Below are 26,439 nucleotides of genomic sequence, written 5' to 3'. Positions count from 1 at the left end.
TTGAAAGCTGCTGCATTATTCTGATCAGCTCCTTATCAATGTAGAATGCTAATTTTACATTTGTAATCTGCTGGTTAGAGTTTAACATCTGAGTCTGGTGTTACGCTGTGATTAAACTATTAACTAGTCAATGTGATTTCTTTCCATCCCACCTACCCAGGAACCATTTTAGGTGCTTATTGCTGAGGCATGAAGTGTTTTCTGTTCAGTTGTCCTTGTAAGCATAGTTAGAACATGATCTAGTATAATGTATTCATTAGCTTTACTGTTGCATATAATACCTTGGTCATCCTGATATAGAGTTGGGAGTAAACAAGACTCCAATGGTATTCCTAAGGATTCATTACTTGGTTTGGCACGAGTGCTGCTCACTATTGGTGTGGATATAATACTATTTATTACACCTTCTGAAAAAGTAATATTTCAATATTTTTGTTCTAACATGTAACAGAACTTGGGCATTTATCTTGGGTTACATCTATATAAAGAAGGCATTTGATTCTCATTGGAATTCCATTGCACTATATACCTCATCAAATTTCATTTACACTCTTTATGATACCACCTTTCTGAAGAGGGATGTTGAAATATCCAATAAATTGGAGTGTGAGGGAGCATGCAAACTAAGAATTTAGTCCTGAAAATTGGCATTAAGCAATATTTTGAATTTCACTCAGATTTTTTTAAAAATTCTACTTAAACTCAGTTTAAAGCTATCTTGGATGGGCTTGTTGAATACACACACTAGGACTGTAGCCATAAGTAGAGGGTGAAGCTGAGCAAAGCTATTTAAAACTCTAGCGAGTACGTGGTTCTAATAATGGATAGGGAGAAAGCAAACTGAATGCACATGATGGAACTGGTGTATTCAAGCAGTGGTCATTTCACGCATAGAAAATGATTAGGTTTGATTTCAATTTTGTGATTCATTTTGCAACAGAAGTATAATAATTATGCTTGATAACCTAAACTGTGATATAAGAACAATAGGGGAAGGAAGTTGGGAAGCTCTGACTCCATTTTTTTTTAAAGTAATGTCTGTGGAAGTTTGGTTTGAATTTCACTGATATTGCCTACTTTCTCAAAACAGGGTGACCAGTCTTCTGTTTTCCACCACCTTTTGTGGGGGCCCTAGATTGTTCAGAAAATTGGGCATTTTGGTGCCGCGGGGAGACAAGTTTTTCCTCCCTACTTACAGTAGAAATTTATATGATTACTTCCATTGTATGCATGAGGGACTTGGGATTTATTAATGGTACATTGTAAAATGTTAACTTAATACAGTGCAAAATTTAGTATGTTTTGAGATAACTTGAAGTTCTAGTGCTTTGTCTATTCTTGACCATCACAGAGCAAATGCTGAAATATATGTATTTGTTTTTGTTAAAAACACTGCATATCAGCAGAACAATTGATACAAGGTGTATTTTTCCCCCTCTTTCTTCACCCCTTTAGCATCCAGTTTCATTTTACCTATAGCTAAGCTCTTCCTGGTGTTTTGGCTTGCAATTAATTCTTGATTTTTAAAAGTAGAGTGGTTCATTGCTGCTGAGCTTCCATTTTAATTTTTGGCCTTTCTATTAGCTTCTGCGCACAAGGTTTCTAGGCAAATTCCGCTACATCTATTTTCTCTAGCTCAAAATGAGGGGTGGTTTGAAAACAGTAGCCCCACTACCATCTATTTACGTATAGTCATAACCAAACATGTATCATGATTGGCTTGTGTCTTTAAGCACGTGTTAGAATATACTTGTTATCTACAGGTGGTGGCAGTATCAGCTTTTCATGCACAAAACATACCAAGGTGGCTCCCGACATGTTTTCAACTCAGATTTGATACAGAACCATATGTAGCAGAAGATGACAGGTTGTTTGGCTGGAGAAGTAGGTCTTAAAGAAACATTGTAAAGGAAACAATACGTGAAAAACGAAGTTCAGGGTTTGACCACTGAGAGTGTGGCTTCTAATATTGAATTTGGGCTTGATAGGAGGCTAGTATTATAAGAATGTACATGTATCTGAGTGTTGAAGAACTAGAGGATTTCAATGCAGAGGGAGGCTTTAGATTGTAAAGGGATTTGGAATAAATCAGGACTTGATACAGGCCAGTGATGCCCAGGATGAACAAAATTGGATATGGATTAGCACATGGATAGTAGATTGTTACTTGACCTCATCTCATAAGACCGTAAGATATAGGAGTAGAATTTAGGCCATTTGGCCCATCAGGTCTGCTCTGCCATTTTATCATGCTGTTCCTCTCAGCCCCAATCTCTTCATGCCCTGACCAATCAAGAATCTTATCAACATCTGCCTTAAATATACGTAAAGATTTGGTGTAGTATGGTAGACTGAAAGGGGCTGGCTAGGAGTGCTCTAGAATAATTCTTCAGAGGTAGTGAGGGGTAGCTTCACCCATCAGACGCATGGACTCGGAGTGGTTCAAAACTCAGTTGGGTTAAGTAATCAATTCAGTTCTGCAGTTGAGAAAGGAATGGAGTGAATATAATTTGAATGTTTATTTGGATGAAAGTTTTTTATTACTACATTTTGAGGAAGCAATCTGATAACTTGCAACAGCTGTAAAGATCAATAGAGATAGTTTCCTGTTTGCTTGTGGGAGCTGATATTGCTAAGAAGCTACGTCTGGATGAGAAAAATTGGTAATGTGTATGGGAACACCTGAATCAAAAGGAGAGACAAAAATCAAAAACCTTCCTTACTTAGTTCAACAATAATTTCCTGTTTGTTTATTTGACTTTCAATATTTTGAAATATTATGTAGTCAAGTGTAATTGATATGGTTCATGTCTACATTACAGTTGCAAATATTAATTAAACATTAACCTAGACAAAATCCTGGAGGAGCTCAGCAGATCAGGCAGCATCTATGGAAGGGAATAAAAGGGACGTTTCAGACAGAGACCCCTCATCAGGACTGGAAAGCCAGAAATTTCTGGCTTCTTTACCCTTCCTTTCCAGTCCTGATGAAGGCTGTCTGTCAGAATTGTTGACTGTTTATTCTCTTCCATAGATACTGCCTGACCTGATGAGTCCCCTCCAGCATTTTGTAAGCATTACTCTGAGTTTCCAGCATGTGCAGAATCTCTTGTGTTTATGAATTAAACAATAGTTAAACGTTAATATGGTAGAAGAAAGTAGACCATAAGATATAGGAGCAGAAATAGGCCATTTGGCCCATCGAGTCTGCTCTGCCATTCAGTCATGGGCGGATCCAATTCTTCCAGTTAACCCCACTCCCCTGCCTTCTCCCCATACCCTTTGATGTCCTGGCTTATCTCTGCCTGAAATGCACCCAATGACTTGGCCCCTGTAGCCGCTCCTGGCAACAAATTCCACAGATTTACCACCCTCTGACTAAAGTAATCTCTCTATCTCAGTTCTAAATGGACGTCCTTCAGTGTTGAAGTCGTGCCCTCTTGTCCTGGACTCCCCTACCATGGGAAATAACTTTGCTATATCTAATCTGTTCAGGCCTTTTAACATTCGGAATGTTTATATGAGATTCCGCTCCCCCCCCCCTTCTCCTGAACTCCAGTGAATACAGCCCTAGAGCTGCCAGACGCTCCTCATACAGTAACCCTTTCATTCCTGGAATCATTCTCGTGAATCTTCTCTGAACCTTCTCCAGTGTCAGTATGTCCTTTCTAAAATAAGGAGCCCAAAACTGCACACAGTATTCTAGGTCTGGTCTCACAAGTGCCTTATAGAGCTCCAACATCACATCCCTGCTGTTGTATTCTGTACTTCTCGAAAATGCCAACATTGCATTTGCCTTTTTCACCACCACTCAACCTGGAGGTTAACCTTTAGGGTATCCTGCACAAGTACTCCCAAGTCCCTTTGCATCTCTGCATTTTGAATTCTCTGCTCATCTAAATAATAGTCTGCCCATTTACTACTTCCACCAAAGCGCATGACCATACACTTTCCAACATTGTATTTCATTTGCCATTTCTTTGCCCATTCCCTTCAACTATCTAAGTCTCTCTGCAGGCTCTCTGTTTTCTCAAAACTACCCGCTCTTCCACCTATCTTTGTATCATTGGCAAATTTAGCCACAAATCCATTAATCCCATAGTCCAAAGCATTGACATACATCGTTAAAAGCAGTGGTCCCAACAGTGACCCCTGTGGAGCTCCACTGGTGACTGGCAGCCAGCCAGAATAGGATCCCTTTATTCCCACTCTGTTTCCTGCCGATCAGCCAATACTCCACCCATGCTAGTAACTTCCCTGTCATTCCATGGGCTCTTATCTTGCTAAGCAGCCTCCTGTACCGCTCCTTAGATTGATGTACATTGATGGATGTCATTCTTGATATTGTATATTGAAAGCTGAGGCAAATAATGTGGAGAATATCATAAATGCAACTGCTTGAAGGTAATCCATCTGTGAGTATAGGTGAATTTAGAATGATACAAAATTTTAAAAGTGAATATTACAGAAATTCAAAAGCACAATCATGTATAGTTTAGTGATCTTTTAATCAACTATTTGCTGCCTACCTTGTATACCCTGCACTGCGGGTATCCTTCACTGACCCGGAAGTGCACTTCGAATAAAGTCAAGCCCTGCGTTTACCAGCAATTTTGATGTAAGTCACTTTTTATTGTCACTTCGACCATAACTGCTGGTACAGTACACAGTAAAAATGAGACAATGTTTTTCAGGACCATGGTGCTACATGAAACAATACTAAAACTACACTGAACTACGTAAAACAACACAAAAACTACACTAGACTACAGACCTACCCAGGACTGCATAAAGTGCACAAAACACTGCAGGCATTACAATAAATAATAAACAAGACAATAGGCACAATAGAGGGCAGTAGGTTGGTGTCAGTCCAGGCTCTGGGTATTGAGGAGTCTGATGGCTTGGAGGAAGAAACTATTACAGAGTCTGGTCGTGAAAGCCCGAATGCTTTGGTGGCTTTTGCCAGATGGCAGGAGGGAGAAGAGTTTGTATGAGGGGTGCGTGGAGTCTTTCATAATGCTGTTCGCTTTATGGATGCAGCGTGTGGTGTAAATATCTGTAATGGCAGAAAGAGTGACCCTGATGATCTTCTCTGCTGACCTCACTATCCGCTGCAGGGTCTTGCGATCCGAGATGGTGCAATTTCCGAACCAGGCAGTGATGCAGCTGCTCAGGATGCTCTCAATACAACCTCTGTAGAATGTGGTGAGGATGGGGGGGGGGGGAGAGGGGGGGAGATGGACTTTTCTAAGCCTATACAAAGTCAATGATTTCTTTGCTCTCTCAGTTGCAAACCAAGTAATTGAAGTGTTATCCAAACTTGGTACATGAGAAGCAGATGCCTAATCAGCAGTTACCTGAATTAGCAAGTTACAGTTGTGACATAGGGGAATCTGGCAGAACCCCACAGATATCAGTTTGTCAATGACCTACTCATCCACTTTAGTGACATTGATGGAAGGATGAGTATTGGCTAAGAGAACTTCCCCTAGAATGTTACGATGGATCGTTTGCATCCATCTGAGAGTAACTATAACTTTGGTTTCATGTTTTATCTGAAGAAAAGTACCACCAACCTTGTGCTTCCCTCCCACCCTCATTCAAATGTTAGCACATTAACCTAGATTTTTTTCTTTGTACTCCAATATCTAGTGTGAATTTGAACAAAGCCAGTTGGTTACCGAAGATATGTCATGCATAGTTTAGCAATGTGTCAATTTTACTAACATTTTTGTATCTGTAAGCGTACCTGTGATTAATCGTTGCTGGAGTTCTGGTGCTGTTTCTGGCTTCAATTTGCAGCTAGCAATCTTTTGGACATTGTTTTGTGATTTTTTTTTTGGAGCCATAAAGTTTTAGGACTGACCTCAAAGCTGAAGGCACTGTCAGCAGGAAGAATAGATACAGTGTTCATGTTTTTCCAGTATATTAACAGTATTTCCAGTTTATTGTTACAATGCAGTTCAGCAGAAATTATGTTGTCCTTGGAATGTGGAATGCAAGGAAGTTTGAGATGTTTGCAGCATATCTGTTTGAAGCACAGCTGGTGTTAAAAAGTCAGCTTTGCTTGGTTTAGGTTTTGATCAGTTTGCCTCCTTAATGAGCTTCTAACTTGAAACCTGAATGAGATATGTAATATTTTAAAGATATTGGAATTCATGTCTGTGCTAAATCTAGAAATATTTACCAGTTTATCATATAGTATTTAAACTTTGCTGTGTTATGCTACTGACCACTCACTAGAGTTACTTGTTTGGTTGTTGCACCACTTTGGAGTGTCTATTATAATCATGATTGAGCAAGTCTTTTTAATGGGAAAGAAATTGGAAAGAATGGACTTTCCAGTCCTAATGAAGGGTCTCAGCCTGAAATATTAACTATTTATTCCTCTCCATAGATACTTCCCGAACCTGCTGAGTTCCTCCAGCATTTTATGTGTGCTTTCCAGCATCTGCAGAATCTCTTGTGTTTGTCTTTAATTGCTCAAGTGGAAAAATTGTTTGGTGTAAGTGAGTCTGGGGTGATGTTTCAGTCACAAAAAGATGAAGGCTGGCAAGCCTTAATTGGTCAAATCAAGATATTTTTTGAAATTTATTAATTTGCCAGATGCAGGCATTAACAAGGGTGCCAATTACCCTGAGAAGGTATTTTTGAAACAAAAATCTAAGCAGATTTCCAGGTTTGCACCCAGAATTAAATATCAATAATATTTGTTTGAGAGCAGAGTTATGTAGGCCTTTGGAATAAAGACACCAGTTTTCCATCCACGAGGATGTTAATGAATAAGTTAAATGTATAGCACAGTCTCTCAGTCATTTTTATTGATGCTATCTTATTGCCAAATATTTTAAGAAAATGAAGTTAAAATTCTCAAATCCATGATTGAGAGAACCTGAACAGTTCAAATCCAATTTCATTTGGCTTTCAGAACATAATAGTGTAGAGACTAATGTGAATTCTTATCTACTTAGCATAATATTTAATACCAGCAATCCTGATGGGTAGAATAATACCAGCAATGCAATTTTGCGCACATTTTAATTTGTGGTTTTACTGTCCTCTAGCATCCTGTTCAGTGCCTTCCAGTTGTATTTGTTTCTGTATTGAAATATTTCAATATAAATTTAATCCCTTGTGTCCACATTGAACGTACTGAATTTTTACAAACTTGTGATTTGGTGCACTAGTTCAAAGTTCTCAGTTCTTTGCACTTTGCACCCACAATTCAGCAGTTCTTGTTTTCTTTCTGCCCTGTGCAAATTCCTGTATTCCATTGACTAAAAGCTATATAGTTCTACAATTACATCCACCTTTTGACCTTGCAGTGGCTTTCAACTCCCCTAAAATATGAACCCCTGGACACATTGGGAAAGAATAATTTGGTTGCTTTTAAGGAAGGCATGAAAGAGAATTCCTACACTTGAATGTGATTTCTTAGCACATATGTGGCGAATCCAGAATTGAACTGTTGAGAGGGGTTCCAGAAGCTTAACAACTTGATATAGAAGGCTGATAGCCTTGGATATTTTTATTTCATCCTTCAACCCCTTGCTATGTCACACTTGGTTAGTTGTACTGCTGCTGTCACAGTATTGGGTGGGGGTAGAAACTAACTAGTTGAGTATTCAGACACTTAAGAAATATGTGATAAATGAGTTGTGACAAAAGGCCAGGAAAATAAAATTAAAGACTGTTTCCTGCTTTTAAGCCATTGAATTAGTTCAATTTTTTTTTCAGTTTGTTCAATCCACTCTTGAAAGATCCAAAAGTTTAAGATGGGGGAAATATAAATTTTAATGTTGAAATTGGTATGTAATTTCAGTGGAGTATTTTTATTGAGTAGGCAGGGTGGGTACTTCGGTGTCTCCATGTGTGAGGTAATTGCTTTGAATCCTGTAGAATGTTGGCATGCTACCTTGGATATTCACACCTAAATAGTTTAGCTTTTGTTAAATGTGAACTGAGTTTGAGGCAACATGCTAAATAATTCACAATTCAATTTTTTATAATTTGAAACTTAGTTACAAAGTGGCAGAATTTGGAAACATTTATAGCTTTCAATAAGAAAAATTGATGATGGTGAACTTTTTTTTAGAAGTTTTACTTTGAGTAGTATGTGGGTGGATCAGACCTCTTACCCAACCCGCTTCCTCACCCCCTGTAGGCTATGCAGTGAATATCAGATTAGGTGCTAACTGTTGAATTGTTCCATAACCCTGCCTGTATCTCTATTCCGCCACTCTGTATTTAACAGTTTTTTTTCCCTGATAGATTTCCTTTCAGCATTTTGAGCTGCCTCCCGATTTGTACCTACTATTTTTTCCAGCTTTCTTTGAGGAATCTCCTGATTGGTGGAAACTCCAAACACAGACAGTCGTTTTTAGTGAGCCATTACAGTTTAGTTCTCCAGTTAAAGATGTAGACGCACAGGAAAACATGGCTGGCTTTGTTGTATGCTTCTCCCATTTTTGTAAATGGTGCAGATGCAGAAACAATATTGTTTGATTGCTATGTGTCCAAAGTTCATTTAGTAAGAAGCATTCAAACTTAAGTACTGCCACTAATTCAACTTTTAATTTGCATAAATTCTTTGTTCTCTAATGGTGTAATTTATGTCTTTCACATTGTATGTAAGAAATCTTGTTATATATTTCTTTAGCCAATGTTTTTGAAAAGTCATTATACCAACAACTTGGGAATTACTGGCATATTTATATTCCAGTTAGTTGATCATATATTTTACACTTTTCAACATTTCAACAGCAGCAACATCAGTATATCAGAAAGATATTTTAGTTCCTTTGCTAGCATTGTGAACAAGTTCAGTAGTCATGCTCTTTTCTTATAAGTAATAGGAATATATTTCACTACATTTTGTATACTTAATGCTCTCTTTATTGTATCAAAACAAAATGAACTGCTTTATAGCTGAGGCTACATCTATTTGTGTATTACGGTAAATGAGTGTGGGGCGAAAGAATTACCATATTTTGACTCTTCTGTTCTTTTTTTTAATTGTCAGTACCTGAAGTTTTGGTCTCTGTGGTTTTTGACTAAATTGAAGATTTACATTAGAAAATTTTACTTGTGCTGGGTGTGGGTTTTTAGTTTTTACATTGAAACTGTTCTTATTCAGATTCCTGAGATAACATTAAGCTGGCCCCTAGTGTTTATGCTATAGATTTCAGACTATAGAGTTCAGACTCTATATTTTGCTAGAATATTTTGTTTTGTGGACCTGAGAGAATGGCACATGACAGAACAACTGGATTTAACAACGTATCGTGGGAGCTGGGTCACCTATTTAGTTTGCCATAATGTGCAATGGCATTGGACCCATATCAAAACAGTTTTTCAGTTTGAACCAGTAAGTTGTTTTCTTCAGATGAATGAGATGATCACTAAATCACTGGGATTGGATATTGTGGCCATATTTCAAATATGTATGCGAATATATAAAAGAAATCAATGCATCAGTTCCCGAAGACATCAGCCAGGTTGCTTGCTTTAAAAAATCCCCTTTAAAATTCTTCCCTCAGCATAAAGCCAAATGCCCTCTTGTTTTGTTACTCCTCCTGTGAGGAGTGGGCAGAGGAAAGAACTCACTATCTATCTTGTGTGTGCCTCATTTTTATTAATTTGTATATCTGATAGGTCTTTCTCAGCCTCCTTTGCTCTAGACCCAGCCTATCCAATTGCTCCCCCCCCACCATATCCAAACTCCTCTAATCCATGCAGCAGCCTGATGAATCTCTCCTCTGTACTCTCTTCAGCAAAACACACGCTTCCAAATGTGCAGTGACCAGAAATAAACAATTTTGCAAGCGTAGTCAAGCCAATGTTTTGTCAAATTGCAACACCAACTTTTATATTCTATACCCTGATCAGTGAAGGCAAGGGTGCCATTCACCAACCTGCAGTATATACTTGTTTCTGGAAACTATGGAATTGAATCCATGAGTCTCTGTTTATCAAGTCCTCAGCTGCCTACCATTTTTCATATATTGACGTCCTAATTTGATTGCATTTCTATCATCCCACGATGTGAGTTTCAGATTCTTGTTTTTTTTTCCCCTCATTCTTTCACCCCATTAATCTTTTGCTCTATTCTTTGTCCCCTTTTTCCTTTTTCCCACTCATTCCTAACTGGCCACCTCAACAATCTCCTCTTCCCATACCACTTCCAGTGCATCTGTTTTGGATACCAGTAACTGCCAACTGCCCTTCAAGTATTACCTAGTGTTATGCTGTGGATTCTAGAGGAAGGAGGAGGAACAGATCTCCAGTGTGTTTTGGATTAGTTGTTTATTCTGCACATGGATCTCCCTTGTTATCAATTAAACAAAATGCTCTTATTGTGAAAAACAGCGTACCTTCCCAATAGCGCTAATTTCTATCTATAGCTGATGGTCTGGGGCTAGTACAGAATATGTACCCATTGTAAATGTGGCCATGTAATATTACATACCTTTCTCAGTCCAGCTGTTAAAAGTCAGACTGAACTGCTGCATACATGTAAAAACCAAGGTTTTCTAACACAACCAGGAGATCCGAGGCTCATTGTACAATAACATCTAAAAGGTGCATTTGCTTTACCAGGCAGGGCCTGTTGAACACTTTTGTAGGCAAAGGAAAATGTTAGAATAAAAGTTTCAGGGTAAATTGAATTTCTCAAGCACAGAAGTTATGGGGCAAACAACTTTTATGCTGTACACACCTGATTTAGTAATTTGTATGAAATGGATGATTTTGATTATAGATGGAAACTGCTTTGCCTGAAAACCATAAACTGCCAATTTTAAGTAAATAACAGTTTTATTAGATTCTATACATTCCATTTCATCCTCTTAAACCACGTAATTAGAAGATGGGTTGAAATCATTTCTTTATGTTCGCATTTTTGTGTTGTGTTTCATGAACATTAGTTTACTTCATGTGCTACACTTTGAAGTATTTTGCCAATTGAAAGACAAATTGTTTTTGTGAATTTATTGGAAGTCATTAATTGGATGCACTTCAGCATCACCCTTGCCAAGTCCCTTAACATTCATTCTGTAGGGAGTAGTTTATTTCCTGATTCCCAAGTAAACTTCCATCTATAAGGCCCAGTTCAGGAATGCAGTGAAACATTCTCCAATTGTATGGATAAATGTAGCTCTAATAGCCTTCACCTTGACACCCATTCAGGACTAATCAGTCTCATTGGCTCCTCATCTGGAGCTCTCAACACTTATTCCCTTCCTCACTGTGGCAATGTGCATTTGTCAAAGAAACCTTACAAAATTGTAGGTAGTTGCTAGGCTACTGTAATAGCACCTGTGAAACACACTGCCTTCCTGTACTTAGGACTATAAACAATGGCAAGGGCCCCTCCCTCGATCAACAGTATTGTTATTTTGAAATGGTTCACAGTCTCTTTTTCCATCTTTTTGCCCAAATCCCTACCCAATGTTAAGTGGTGGAAAACTATGGGCTTTCAGTGGCAGGATTATGATTTAAGATGGATCACCCTCAAGCTCGAGAGTATTTGGGAATTTCCACTGATATTTCATTGATGGATAATTTCTTTTAGAACAGTTGTTTAAAATATTTTGGAGATCCATTTGAATACCAGGCATTAAGTAGAATCATTGCAATGCAAGTAATGTTCAATAACCATTACAGAATTCACATATGTATTCACAAGATATCCTCTGTTCTTTCCATTATAATTGAGTGGATTCAAAGGACCTTTGAGATATTTACTGAAATCATGCTACTTAAACACATATGCAGATGTTTATTGTGTATCATTGGATAAATAACAGTTTTGAAGAAATCTGTTGGGCTGTTTCATGGAAATTGTTAATGATGCAAAAGGGATTTTCATGGCATGTTTGCCTTGGTCCATTGTCTGTAAATGTCACAGTAATGCTGAACTGAGTATTTTGTTTGATAGCAACTTGTTACAGATTTTTTTGTGCTTTAATTTTATTATTCCATTTCTTGATTTTAAGAAGGACTAATCACAATTCTAAAGCTGGTGCAAATTGTGTTCCTGTATAGTGAGAAATCTGCAATTTTTCAATCTGCATTACATTCATTTTCTTAGATTATGCTGACCTTTATTTACTGAACTGAGTTTATAAAGTTTGGAAATTTTTTGTGTGCTCCAGTGCAACACAAGTGGCCCACACATTATGGGGTTGCACAGAATCAGGATTACTATTACTGGCATGTTGTGAGTACAAGGCATGAAAATTACTATAAATAACTAAATAAATAGTGCAAATGGTAAATGAGGTAGTATCCATGGACTGGATTGTTGCTAGAATCTCAAATCGAGATGAAAGGACACACAGGAGCGAGTTGAGTGGTGTCACAGCAATGACCTTGCACTCAATGTCAGCAAGACTAAAGAATTGATAGTGGACTATAGGAAGGGTAAGAGGAGAGAACACAAGCCAATCCTCAAAGGGATCAGAAGTGGAGAGAGTGTGCAATTTCAGGTTCCTGGTTGTCAAAGTCTTGGAGGATCTAACCTGGTCCCAACATATCGATGTAGCATGGCAGCTGCTATATTTCATGAGGAGTTTGAAGAGATTTGGTTTGTCATCTAAAACACTCAACTTCTATAGATGTACCTTGGGCATTTTGACAGGCTGCAACACTGTCTGGTATTGGGGGGGGGGGCGGTGCTGGCTAGGGGCTACTACACAGGACTGAAATAAGCTACAGAAAGTTGAAAAATTAGTCAGTTCCATCTTGGGTACTAGCGTCCATCTTGAAGGAACAGTGCCTCAGAAAGGTGGTGTCCATTACTAAGGACTCTCATCGCCCGGAACTTGCCCTCTTCTCATTGTTGCTGTCAGAAAGGAGGTACAGAAGCCCAAAGGCACACAATCAATGATTTGGGAACATCATCTTCGCCTCTGCCATCCATTTCCTAAATGGATATTGAACCTATGAACTCTACCTCACTTTTTAAAAAATATTTGCACTTTTTAATTTAACTATTTAATATACATGTAAATACTTACTATAATTGTACAGTACTTTACTTTCTATATTTTATCATGTATTGCATTATACTGCCGCTGCTAAGTTAACAAATTTCATGACATATGCTGGTGTTAATAAACCTGATTCTGACTTTAAAACTCTGATAGCAGAATGGAAAGAAGCTATTCTGAAAACTTTGAATGTGGGTCATCAGGCTTTTATACCTCCTCCCCATTGGTAACACAAAAAGACGTATGGTGGAGTTGGATGTGACCTTCTTGGAGCATTGCCTTTTTGAAGATATCCTCAGTGGCAGGGAGAGTTAAACCTGTGATGAAGCTGGCTGAGTCTACAACCCTCTTTATCCTACTTCGATCCTGTGCATTGGAGCCTTCATACCAGGCTGTGACATAACCAGTCAGAACCACCTCCACCATACATCTGTAGACATGCAAGCCTTTGGTGACAAACCAAATCTCCTCAAACTTTGAACAAAGTAGCTGGCTGCTGCCGTAGCTTCTTCATGATTGTATCAATATGTTGGCACAGAGCAGATCCTCCAACGTAATGATGCCCAGGAACCAGTAGTGTGGCATTTAGCATAACACTACTATAGGGCCAGTTTAATTCTGCTCTGTTTGTAAGAAGTTTGTTCTCCCCATAACCACATCGGTTTTTTCCCAAGTGTTCGAGTTTCCTCCCACAGTCCAAAGACATATGGGTTAATAGCTTACTTGGTCACACCAATGTAATTGGGCAGCATTGGCCTGCTAGGCTGGAAGGGCTTGTTACTATGCCGTATCTCTAAATAGAATATAAAATACAAACTTCAAGCTGCTTACCTTTCATAGCTGACCCCTCATTGCGGACTGGTGTGTGTTCTCCCGAGTTCTCCTTTCTGATTCCTTGGTTTTGCTGACATTGAATGAGAGGCTGTTGCTGCAATGTTCTTTAACCAGCTGACCTATCTCACTCCTGTACACCACCTCATTTTTTTTTTCTCTCTGAGATGCAAATGCTCTGCAATACAAACTTTATATGTCAATGATAAAAAAACTGGACTTTTAAGAGTGAATTTTTGGATATATCTCTAAATTTCGCAAAAGTGGATTTATTACCCACCCCCAATGCCACAATGCTGTGATCACCTATATCATTCTTATCTGATTTATTCCGTTATGTCTTGCTTTAAAACTGAGGTAACATTTCTGATAGCAATTTTAGTTGTTACTGGACTTTGAAACAAGTGCTTGACCATATGACTGGACAATGTGTTCTCCTGAAGTTAATGACCAACAACAGACAAATTGACATCCCAGTAATCTTTGGATTTAATTTCTCTAGGTTCATGGCTTGATTATAAACTGCTGCAATGCATCACATAGCACTTTGGGATTGTAATTATAAATTCTATTTTATTTTTACTGAATTCTTATACCTAACCCTAAACATTACCTTTCTTCCTAGAATTTTATTCTAGCATTATCTGTTTGTAGTTAGCCTAGTGATAAATTTTTAAAAATCCTGTGTTCTCTAGTGGCTTAAGGCAAATGAAACCTGCCAATCTATTACTGCTGTTCAAGAAAGGAGAAAGAATATAGGTCTATAGTATGTTTGTTTCTGGGAGAAAATCTGCAACTCCATTACTAAATACCTGCTAATGGAGCACATAAATACATTATTTTAGATGAATTATCAGTATGAGAAAAATAATTTGCAAATTATAAGGATTTAGTTATTATGAGGGGAAGCCAGTGGAAGGCGGTACTGTATAAATTTTTCAGAATGTAGTTGATGAGGTACCAAACCAAAGGTTGATGTTGGGAGTTCATGATGTTGAGAGCTGATGGTGCAGGACAAAAGTGAAAATAAAATGCTTTTTTGGGTGCCATAAACACCAGTACAGGATGCATTGCAATTTATAGGTTTTCAATAATTTAAAAAAAAACCATTGTTATATATCCATTTTAGCTGCTGTGAAGTTGGGAGGGACAGCAAGTTGTGAAATTGTGCAGTTTGCATTTGGAGTAAGTGAGTCAGCAAAGTAGCATCAGATGAAATGTAAAATACAAAGATGAAAACTGGAAAACAATAAAAAGATTATGTTGGAGTGTAGAAGAATCTTGGTGAGCTACTGGGGTGAATAGATTTTCCTATAAGAATTGTATGCATTTGGTCAATATTTGATAGGACTCAGAATGAGTAGTGATCTCATGAAATGGAAGGTCCTGAGAGGAATTGACAGGATAGATACAGTTTCCATAAAGCGGAGATTTATAACTAGCAGACATAGTCATTAATTCCTATCAGGGTGTGGAGGTAGGACTGTTGAAATGAGCAGAAATGTTTTCTTGCATGGAGTTGTAAGTCTTAAGAATTTTCTAACCCTAAAGGTTGTGGATGCTCTCTTAGTGTTAAGTGAGCCAAAAGATTCGGGGGTTGGGTGGAAAAGGAGAGTTGAGATGCACATCAACCAAAATCTTACTGAATGGCAGAGCAAGCTTGACTGGTTTATGACTTCAACCATCTAATTATGTTTTTGTGTAAGGCAAGTTCAAAGGAACCAATCCTGGCTTGTGGAAGCAACTCTTCAGTACACTTGCATGTCATTTTAAATTTGGTTTTAAAAAGGATTTTGTCTTTATGTGCCAATGTTCTCTATTTGCAGCAGGCACAATTCCATTGAATTTGTTTTCATCTTGCTGTTTCTACATTTGCATTGAATCACAGGAAGGACTCTTGAAAGCTATGTCATTTACTGGAAAATGTACTGTAGAATAAAATGACCTATTAAAAATGCTGTTGGGCTGTCCATAGTATTTAATTACAGTATCAATGACATTTGTCATCTATGCTTTAGCAAAAGTATTAGAATATTAATTTGGGTACTGCATTGGAATTGCTTTGAAGCTATCAGAAATCATTTGACAGTATTTATAGATCAAAATAAACATGTCAATTTTTTCCAAGGGAGCTAGTTCTGTGTGTGGAGAGGGGGAGTTGTTCTGAGCTTGAGCCTCATAGCTAAAGAGAATGTAAATTTTTAAGTGAAGCACTTAAATCTGGGTAAGATTGTAAATGATCTCTGGAAGCAACCAAAGGGATGGCATGGTAGTGTTGTGTTTACAGTACCAGCAAACCCATGGTTCAATTCCTGCTGCTGTCTGTAAGGAGTTTGTACGTTCTTCCCTTGACCGCATTGAGTTTCCTCTGGGTGCTCCGGTTTCCTCCCACAGTCCAAGGATTTACCGATTGGCATATTACTTCGTCATTGTAAGTTGTCTCATGATTAGGCTAGGGTTAAATCGAGGTTGCTGGGTGGTGCAGCTGGAAGGGCCAGTTCCGTGCTGGAACCCAGTAAAAGCAATTTGTTTTTCTTTTTCTTTTTTCTTTTTCTAAAATCTCATTGCATGGAGCTTGTTTAATGAAACACCAAAGAATATCATTAATTCAACATTTCTACTACGTCATTTAGACATACTGCACCTGAAAATACAGGTTTAACCACTTTTTTCCCCAGATCTCATGAATAGTGGGAATGCTGGATGAGGATAAGTTGTTTTACATATTACTCCTGTGCGGTGCCAATTTAATACATAAGCATTTTGCCACTGGCACTAGTGTTGCAAGGGTCTGTTAAATTATGCAGATAGAAATGGAGGGTGATAATTTTAGGTAGATTATTTTAGGAAGAAAGCTTGTTCTGAAAGATTTCTATATTGCTATTCCATATTTAAACATGGTGGAAGGACAGAATATCACATTTTAAATATAGGGGGAGGTGGTGAAAAATGTCCAACACAGTCTGTGGGTAAAATTCTCCAGAAGTTACTGTAAATTACCTGAACTGTAGCCAGATTCCTGAATATTATAAATGGACTCTGAATTGTGTTGCAGTGGAAAGAGGAACAAAATCCAAATTTCACTCAACTTGTGAGAGAGTGTACAGGCAAAAAACATGCAAGAAGTGCACTTTTTAATGCCTTAAGTTCAATATGCTATTGTAGTCTTGCAATGAGATGAAAAGGAAATGAAGTTTAGCTGTTGAGCTTCTCCCTGCCATATTGAAAAGGCCTTGTATTTTCAACAATTTAGAGCTTGTGTTCTGAGCCCTGTACATTTGCAGCTTTTCTGACGCTATCATGTTGCCACATGTACTGGTGTAGAATGCTAATCTTCTCGATCATGGAAATCTGTTTGACTTGATTTAGATAAAATGATTAGCACTTTATTTGAACTGTAGCTAGTTATAATCATAAACTGGAATTGAAAATGTCTGTTGTAGACACTGTCAATTAACATCCTGGAGTTAGGATTGTCTGCAATAGTTGCACATCTGATACGGTCAGTGGCAAAGCTGTTTTATTCTCTTGACATTCCACTACGGTCAGATAATGAATAAATATCTTGAGCTAATTAAATGAAAGAATGGAAGGGCATTAACTGCCAAGTGTGGAAATATTATACTGAATGCAGAATAAATACATTAGCTCTTTAGTTTTCAGTGATTATCTCTCAAAGTTCTTGTTTGCATATCCTTGCAATTTCCTGAAACGTTGTTAGACTATCAATTATTTGGTTTCTTCATACGTTTTCAGTTATGGTGATGGTGCCCTGTGTAGTCTTTGTTACATTTTTCTTTCTTAAATCCTTTGTTTATAATCATGTATAATTTGAAGTACGTAACAATGCTCTTTTTAAAATTTTGTCTTTAATCCTTTTTAGTTGTTTCTAATTTGCAGTTGGCTTTTTAAAAATTTAATTTTGAAGTGTGGAGTTGAAAGGGTTTACTAGAGTTTCCTCCTTCGCAAATCTACAATTTCCTCAAGTGAACAATTTTAATGTTGAATAGCAGAACTGGCAGTTTGAATGTACCATTTGTCATATTGAAGAGCACCGTATATAGTGACATCACTATAGTGCCACTAACTGATCACTTTTGGTAGATCAGTTAGCAATAGGGTTGCCAACTTTCTCACTGCCAAAAAAGGGACAAAAATAGCAGTCAAATACAGGACACTTGCGTTTACCCCGAGAGAGACTACCATGACCATGAAGCCTTGCGCGGGCACCTGTGTGTGCATGCGTGACGTGCGCATGCAGGTACGTGCCAGTTTTTTTCCCACAAATTGGTTTTGCCTTAATCTCCCCAACCACACTGTACATACATTATTTCTACTTTATATAGGCTGTGTATTTATCATATAATTCCTGCTTTTACTATATATTGGTGTTATTTTAGCTTTTGTGTTATTTGGTATGTTTGGTAGGTTATTTTTTGGGTCTAGGAAGGCTCAAAAAAATTTTCCCATATAAATTAATGGTAATTGCTTCTTCGATTTTCGGCATGAAAGGTTTCATAGGAACACTGTACCTTAGCAGGGGAACTAGGAGACAAGGGCGGTCAATTTAGCCCAATATACGGGATGTCCCGGCTAATATGGGACAGTTGGCAACCCTAGTTAGCAACTAATTTACTTCAAGTGTAGATGGTAGGAGAATTGGGATGGAGTCAATGAGCTTGTAATTAACTATGTGGGAATGGAAGTGCTTTGAGAATTGGCATAAACTTGATGGCAAAGTGCAGCTGATTGTTACCTAAAAAAAATATATGATGGGAAATAACTATACTTCATCTATTATCATTCATCATAAGACTTGCAGTTTTTCCACTTTTTACTTGGGTTTGGTTCTGGCACCATATTTTATGATGAAAAATGGCACCTGATCTGGAAAATAATCCGGGAACGTAGTTTACCCTGTGGCCAATTAATTAGACAATTCTGCACTATAGGCTTTCATTCCGACTTATTAAGTAGTCTGGCTAAACGTACCACTTATAGTGGAATGCAGAATAGTAACTTTGGCTTTATATTTCTGCTAGTGATACAGCAACAGTTAAACACAATGCAGTACTTCCTATCAATAATCACTGTGCACATTGATTCTGAGGTTGCCACAGGAAGTGTGGTCATTGTTACTTCCTCTAATGTTAAATGTGTGAAAGCAATATTAGGAGCAGGAGGAAGCTGTTAATTGTTGAGCCTCTTCTGTCATTCATGGCTGGTGTGTAATCCTAATTTTAAATATCCACCTTTAACCCATATCATTTTGTAGCCTGCTTTCCTGGTTTTTAGGAGCATCTTAAATCTGTTTTAGTCATTACAAAGATAACAGTTGATCCTGGAGGTATTTGACAAACTTTCTTGCAGATTTTCCATCTGGCAGTATGGTCTGTAGAAACTATTTTTTCTTTTTTGGTTTCCACTTTGGATTTACAAGAGTAGCCGATCTACTGCTAAAGAGGTATATTTTAATATGTATCACAGAAAAGTTTTTAAATTACTTGCAGAAATGCACAATGCTTTTTCAGTATTGATAATTGTTCAGCTACTTAAATTTAATTTAGAGATTATTGCCACTACCATTTTGTTAAATATATGGAATATTTTACAATGGTTGACAACCTGTGTGTAGGCTTGCCAGTTTTGTTTATCCTGGTTGGCACAGAAAACACACTAGGTCTTCCCAGTGGTCTGACGTATGTTGTCAGTTTGCCAGGGAGTTGCTACTAACATGAGAAATCTAGTGCATTGAGGTTTAATGCTGGTCTGCTTGCTGCAAATCTGATACTTTCCAAGATCCGAACATGAATGGCTTTATCATCTCAATATCTAGTTGGATAACGTGAAATGTTGCATGATTTCAGATTTGAAATCATAGTATCCATTGACTTAGTAATAATGCTGGAATTAATACTGAAAATGCCTGGGCATCAGCAGTGTGCTAAACATTAAAGCTGACAGTAGGTTTCAGAGAATGGTTTTTATTTATTTTTTTGCAGGGCTCTCGGAGTATTGATCTTTTGCAACACACAAAATGCTCAGCATTTTTCAGAAAGAAGGGCTTCTGCCCGAAACGTTGACTCTTGACTCTTTTTCCATAGATGCTGCCTGGTCTGTTGAGTTCCGCTAGCAATTTGTGTGTGTTGCTATGGATTTACAGCATCTGCAGATTTTCTCATGTATTGATCTTTTAGTGATTTAGTCCAATTGCATATTTGGTCAAATTAAACACCAAAGTGCAAATATCAATTAGTATGCAGATTGAGAAATAAAATGCCAGAAGAGTACTTACCAAATCTTACATGTACTCTTTGAAACATCTCTTGGAAAAGGATATTATTTCATGGAAGCTAAAATGAGTGTTTTCTCTTGTCTTTAGAAATTATTACTCTTTAGTGCTGAAGTAGACCTTCTGTACAAAATTATGCCATCACCCTACATTTAAACCTATGTTGGAAAAGGGTGGATATGTTTTACCAGATGCAAGATGTACTCTGCAGCAAGAACAGCGACTTATAAAGAAACTATTTTTAAGTAGAACACCGAAATGTTACAAGAAAATAATAATGGACTGTATATAAACTTGGCACATCCATGAGGACTACCTGCTGTACAAAGAACTTTGTGTGCAGTTAGGTTCCAACAGTACCAGCACAAATAAATCAAGGAATACTACTGTAATTTGTCTCTTTTTTTCCCCCCCTCAGCAGTCATGTTTGTTGCCACTGTAGAACAGTACACTGGTTTAAAAATAATGTCTGATTTATTTTACCACCAAAATTATTTTGGTATTTTGTCATATTCACTCAAAGCTTCATTTTGCAACACATAAACTGTGAGATTTTGTGGGACCTTGATTGTTGCAAGAACATTGATAGGAATTTTCTGTTTTTGGAAACCAGTAATAATATTTTCTGAAGGATTTTTGGAAGTGTGAATGTTATTGTAGTGGGATACTTGTGTGAGTTCTTTGCCTGATTGAAGTTATTTGCAAGAGAAACCATGTTTTGAATTGGGGACCAATGATTACGGAGTATTTCAGTTGCTAATGAGGGTTACAATTATTGGAAAAAGACTTCAAGCACGTATTTTTTGCGTGGAAACTTGGCACCTAGAGAGACTATTCAGCTTTTGCAGCCTTAATACAACCTATGAAGGATGGCAATTCTGTGAATATATTCTGGATGTTGGCTGGCAGTTTCCCTTAACTTTAAAAACATTCTAAAATGGTTTCAAACTTGTATTTGAGTTTGCGCATCATTTTCTATTTCTAACATCATTATGACGTTATACCAGGACAACCACCAGGTCTAGCTACCTACGAGTATTTGAAGTGGTTAACTTGATTGCAAAATTCCTGACCACGTGCCGGACAACACAAAGTGCATTTTACATTTAAGCAATTTGTAGGTCTTGATAATGTTGATCCAAGGGACACGGGATTTCCAGAGAGCCATTGGCTTACTAGTACACGTGCCGACAGATTCAAATCCAGGATTGTTTGTTATATTCTGTACATGAGAACAAAATAATAGCTACTGGGATCGGATGTAGCACAAAAAAAAACAGTAACAATAAAAACACATAATGATATAAATGCATAAGATAGCTTGTATGCATCAATTGTATGTCCATAAAGTGAAGCCAGGCTGTACATAAGGTGACTGATGGGGCATATAAAGCAGTGGTGGAGTTGGTGGTCTTGATCAAACTCGCTGCTTGGGGAAAGTAACCGTTTTTGAGTCTGGTGGTCCTGATGTGGATGCTGCGTAGCTTTTTCCTGATTTGGAGTGAGACAAACAGTCCATGAGCAGAGTCAGGCAGGGATCCTTCGCAATGTTACTGACGCTTTTCCAACACTTTTCTCTATATATGTCCTTGATGGCGGGTCAGCTGGTGCCAGTGATGCATTGGGCAGTTTTGACTAACTGTTGAAGAGCTTTCCTGTCCACTGTAGTGCAGTTTCCGTGTCATGCAGTGATGCAACTTGTTACTCTGCATTTGCAAAGTCCAGCTCCCTTCACTGTCCTCAGAAAATAGAGGTGTTGGTGAGTTTTTCTTGACAATGTAGGATGTGTTCTGACATCATGAGAGATTGTGTGTGTGTGTGTGTGACACATACTCCCAGGACTGAAACTGCTGTGCCGCCAATGTAAAGGGGTGAGTTTGAGTTCTCCTGAAGTCAAAAACCATCTCCTTTGTCTTGTTGACATTGAGGAAGACATTATTTGCTTGGCACCAGGCCTCAAGCTCTTCTATTTCCTCTCTGTAGGCTGTCTCATCATTGTTGATGAGCCCTGCCTTTGTCAGGTCATCGGTGAACTTGATGTCATTGCTCAGATGTTTGGCCTTGCCATGTGTGAGCAGAGTGTACAGCCACGGGCTCAGCACACTGCCTTGGGGGAGCATCTGTGTTGAAGATGAGGGGGAGGGAGCAGGGGTTGTGCATCCTGATTGAGGTCTGTTTGTTCGGAAGTCCAAAGCCCACTTACAGAAGGCTGTGTTGAGACCAAGGGGGAGGAGTTTGTTCACCAAGGTCTATGGGACACCAGGGTGAAATGCTGGCCTGCAATCCAGAAACAGCATTCTGACATGAGTGTCCTTGTTTTTCAGGTGTGTCAGGCCAGCTGCATGACAGATGCTCTGGCATCTCTCATAGAGTGGTTCTCTCAGTAAGCATATTGGTGAGGATGCTTATCTTCACTCGTCTGACACTGAACTGTTCCCACTAAGCTGGACTCTCAAGGATGCGTCATCTCATGTGTATTTATTGCTTATTGTTAATATTTTTTCTCTCTTTATTTTCAGTTTGATGTTTTTTTTTCCGTTGGTGGTTGTCTGCCCTGTTGGGATTAGTCTGTGGTTCTATTGTGTTTCTTGTGCTTATTGTGATAGCCCACAAGAAAATAAATCTCTCGGGATTATATATAGTGACATGTATGTACTTTGACAATAAATTTACTTTGAACTTTGAAACTTGGAGTGTCCAATATGGCAAGAATGGGGTTTTCAATATGTGCCCTTATCAGCCATTCAAATCACCTGATAATGATTGGTGCCAGTGCTACAATTATTTACTGCCAATCTATACTCGGAGATGAGCTCTCGGTAGTGTGATCTTGCAGTTGTTTCTGGGTCATTGCAGAAATCATGCCAAGTAGAATTTCAAATGTGGCTGAACAGATTCTACTGAACTAGCTAGCCACCAAGTATACAGATAGCCTTTAATCTTGATTGAATGGTGAAGGTGTGGGTTGCATGCTGTGTGGGAGATTAAAGTTTTACTGGAGGCAAGGCCATCAAAGGTAAAGGTTGAGCAAGTCCACAGTTGCAAAAGTTGCTGTGATGAATTACTCTGCTGTTAAAGGATCCATGGTAGTTTGGTTCTGAGGTAATACAAATTGCAAGTTGTGCAAGGAAGTAGTTGGAGTTGCTTTGTTTCACTCTCAATCAAAAACACACACACACACACACACACACACACACACACACACACACACACACACACACACACACACACACCTTCCTTTCCTGAAACATTTGACTGTTAATTCATTTCCATTGCTGCTGCCTGACCTGCTGAGTTCCTCCAGTATTTTGAGTGTGTTCCTCTAGATTTCCAGCAACTGCAGAATCCCAATTAAGAAAATCTCCAGAAGCTGGAAATCCAAGGAACACACAGAAAATGCTGGAGGAACTCTGCAGGACAGGCAGCTTCTATGGGGGGAAAAAAAAGTATACGGTCGCTGTTCGGACCGAGTCCCTTCATCAGGACTTCTGCAGAATCCCTTGTGTTTATGATAATGTTGAGTACAATTTACATGTATAATTTGAAATATTTTGTCTCTCCAGAAGTAAGTAGATTTTCAAGACATAAATTGGCTCTTCATTACAAATTTGCAAAAAAAAACTCAGTCTGATCAATATACAGTACATTGAACAGTTGTGTATGTGGATATATATATATATATATTTAAATTAGACTACTTTCCTGTATCAAGTACGTTAACACTTCTGCTTTCCAGACTCAGTGGTCTGAATCGAACTGCCTGACAGCAGCCATACTCTTCAGATGTGCCAGCTGTGTGTTGTTTAGACCTCTTGGATTGTGTACATGCTTGGCCCAATCAAGAAGCCTGAAATGACCAGGAGGTTAGATCCCACTGCTCTTGAACTCTTCTTTTACTGCTGGATTCTCCATTTCACCTCAACAGTGGAGCACTGGCATATGCAGAGGAGACTTGTATAATAACCTTCATTTACACTGGGTGGTGGTGAACTTACTCCGCTTTATTCTTTGCAGGGTCAGACTTGCTTTCTCTTTTTTAGTATCTTTAATTGCGTTCCAGTATTGTATCTTTTTAAAAAAAGCATTGTTAGAATTGTTTAAACATTTTGTATTATCAAACGCACTTAAGAATAGTTCAAAAGGCATTAACAAACACCATCAGACGGTACTGGGGAATGAGGTCTAAGCAATTGTACATTTGGAGCTTATTCCAACCAGACAGTATCCTGGGTTCAGCACAAACTCGTCTAATTCATAGTCACCTTTTTTTTTCCTGGGATATTTACACTGATCCAGTCTTTTGCATTTGTCTTTGATTGTTGGCAGGGTGGGGAGGGGATGGCTGGTGTTGGTGCTGATAGTGGTGTATTTTTCATTTAAACAAGGCTGTGAAATTATCCATTTTGCTAAAACTCATTTTAAACTGAAATAAACACAAAGTTGCTAAGTTGAAGAAAGCTTTGTTTTTTTTTGATGAAGTGTCATACAGTGTCACCAAGTGGCAGTATTTGGAAACTACAAATGCTGGGCATTGTTTTATTTTCCAGTGTTAATTTTTTTAATACAAAGTAGCCATATAAAATCTGATTGCTTTACTTCCACCCTTGCACACTTGGCCTTCCTCTCACCCACATGGGCTGCTCCCTCTGACCTCTATAATAGCTTAGCCTGACATATTTCATTGTAAACTCTGGATATAGCATTGGTCTTAATTTTTATTTCTTGCATCTCACTGCTGCAAACAGACCTTGTATTCGCCTTTATCAGCAGCTTTAATGATGAACATGTGGATGGTGTCCTTGTTGGTAACTTAAACCATCTTGTTTATGGCCACTATATCACCTCTGGCTTTTCCGTGCAGATACATACAATTACAAAGTTTAAACTGTTCTTGGATAGGGATTTGGTTGGAAGGATGTAGAGAGATGCAGGTCTAATGTAACAGTGCAATTACTGTAGATCTGCAGAAAAGTTGGCATGGACAAGGTGGTTGAAAATGTACGTCTCTGTGATTGCTCTGGCTCTGAAGAAGGATTCTATTTGAATAGTTTTCACATTGCTGTTTGCATTCATTTGCCTATCTTCCATGTCTGCCAATTCATTTACTCCAATATTCAATGAGTTATTTTACATTAATTATTTTCCACTTCAAAACACCTCATCTCCATTCTTTTTGATATTCAGAATATTAAGTTCTGTCAATCACCCTCTACGTAGTAACACTTGTCCTGCAAGTTCTGGAGGTGTGATGTCACGTCACTTCCAATGACTCCTTTTCAGGGCCACAAGTGTGAATAATGTGAGTAGGCAACTGGTGGTTGGTGGGGAGAGGTGGTAGTGATGCGGTGACTTGGAGAATGAAATTTAAAAAAAGGTGACTGAGAAGGCCGGAATGTTAAACTAATGTTGATGCTGGGCAGAAGATTTAAGAATAGAGTGAACATGTTGGGTTGATACTGAAACGGCTAACTGAATTTGAATTCAGAATGCTGTAAATTGCTAATCAAATGATAAAGTACTGTTCCTAAAGTGTACTCTTGCTTGTCAAATTTCTATCAGTTTTAAGACAGATTTGGGCTCTATAAAAGGACGTGCTGGCATTGAAGAGGGTCTAAAGGAGGTTTACAAGAGTGATTCCTAGAATGAGAGGTTTAATGTACGAGGAGTGTTTGTCTCTGGGCCTGTACTCTTTGCAGTTTAGCAGAATGAAGGGGGATCTCATTGAAACCTAGTGAATATTGAAAGGCCTAGTTAGAGTGGACATGCAGGGATGTTTCGAATAGTGGGAGACTCTTGGACCAGAATTCGTATTCTCAGAATAGAAGGATATCCATTTAGAATAGAGTTGAGGATCTTCTTTATCCAGAGGTCAGTGAATCTGTAGGATTTATTGCCACAAACTGCTGTGGAGGCCAAGTCATTGAGTATATTTAATGCAGAGATTGATACTTAATTAGTAAAGGCGTCAAAAGTTATGGGAAGAAGACAGGAAAATGGGGTTGAGAGCGGAAATAAATTCGCCATGAGCAGATGGAGCTGACTTGATGGGCCCAATTCTGCTCCTGTGCCTTAAGGCCTTAATGAGGGGTCATTGACTTTTTCTCTTAATAGATGTTGCCTGGTCTGCAAAGCTGAAAGTAAATGTCTCAATCCCTTAGCTTTTAATTATTAAAGGAAAAACATAGCTAATTTTTAGTTCCTGGCAAGGTGTTTGGAAGTTGATGAAAATGTTTTAGTAATATTTGTCCTGGAATGAGAAAAGGATTTTTTATGGCAAGTTTAGTAAGTGTCTATCAGTTAACACTGGATAAACTTTGCAGG

At 38.3% G+C, this 26,439-nt stretch overlaps 1 protein-coding gene across 7 annotated transcripts in view; it reads left to right on the top strand.

Annotated features, from left to right (window-relative positions):
- The window catches only part of znf217 (zinc finger protein 217), a 62,825-nt gene that overhangs the window by 6,980 nt on the left and 29,406 nt on the right, over positions 1–26,439 (top strand). The window lies entirely within an intron of this gene.

This window comes from Mobula birostris, chromosome 2, assembly GCF_030028105.1.
Source record: "Mobula birostris isolate sMobBir1 chromosome 2, sMobBir1.hap1, whole genome shotgun sequence".
Taxonomy (NCBI): Eukaryota; Metazoa; Chordata; class Chondrichthyes; order Myliobatiformes; family Myliobatidae; genus Mobula; species Mobula birostris.
The sequence above is the reverse complement of the archived record's forward strand: the minus strand, read 5'-3'. Positions and strand labels throughout refer to the sequence as shown.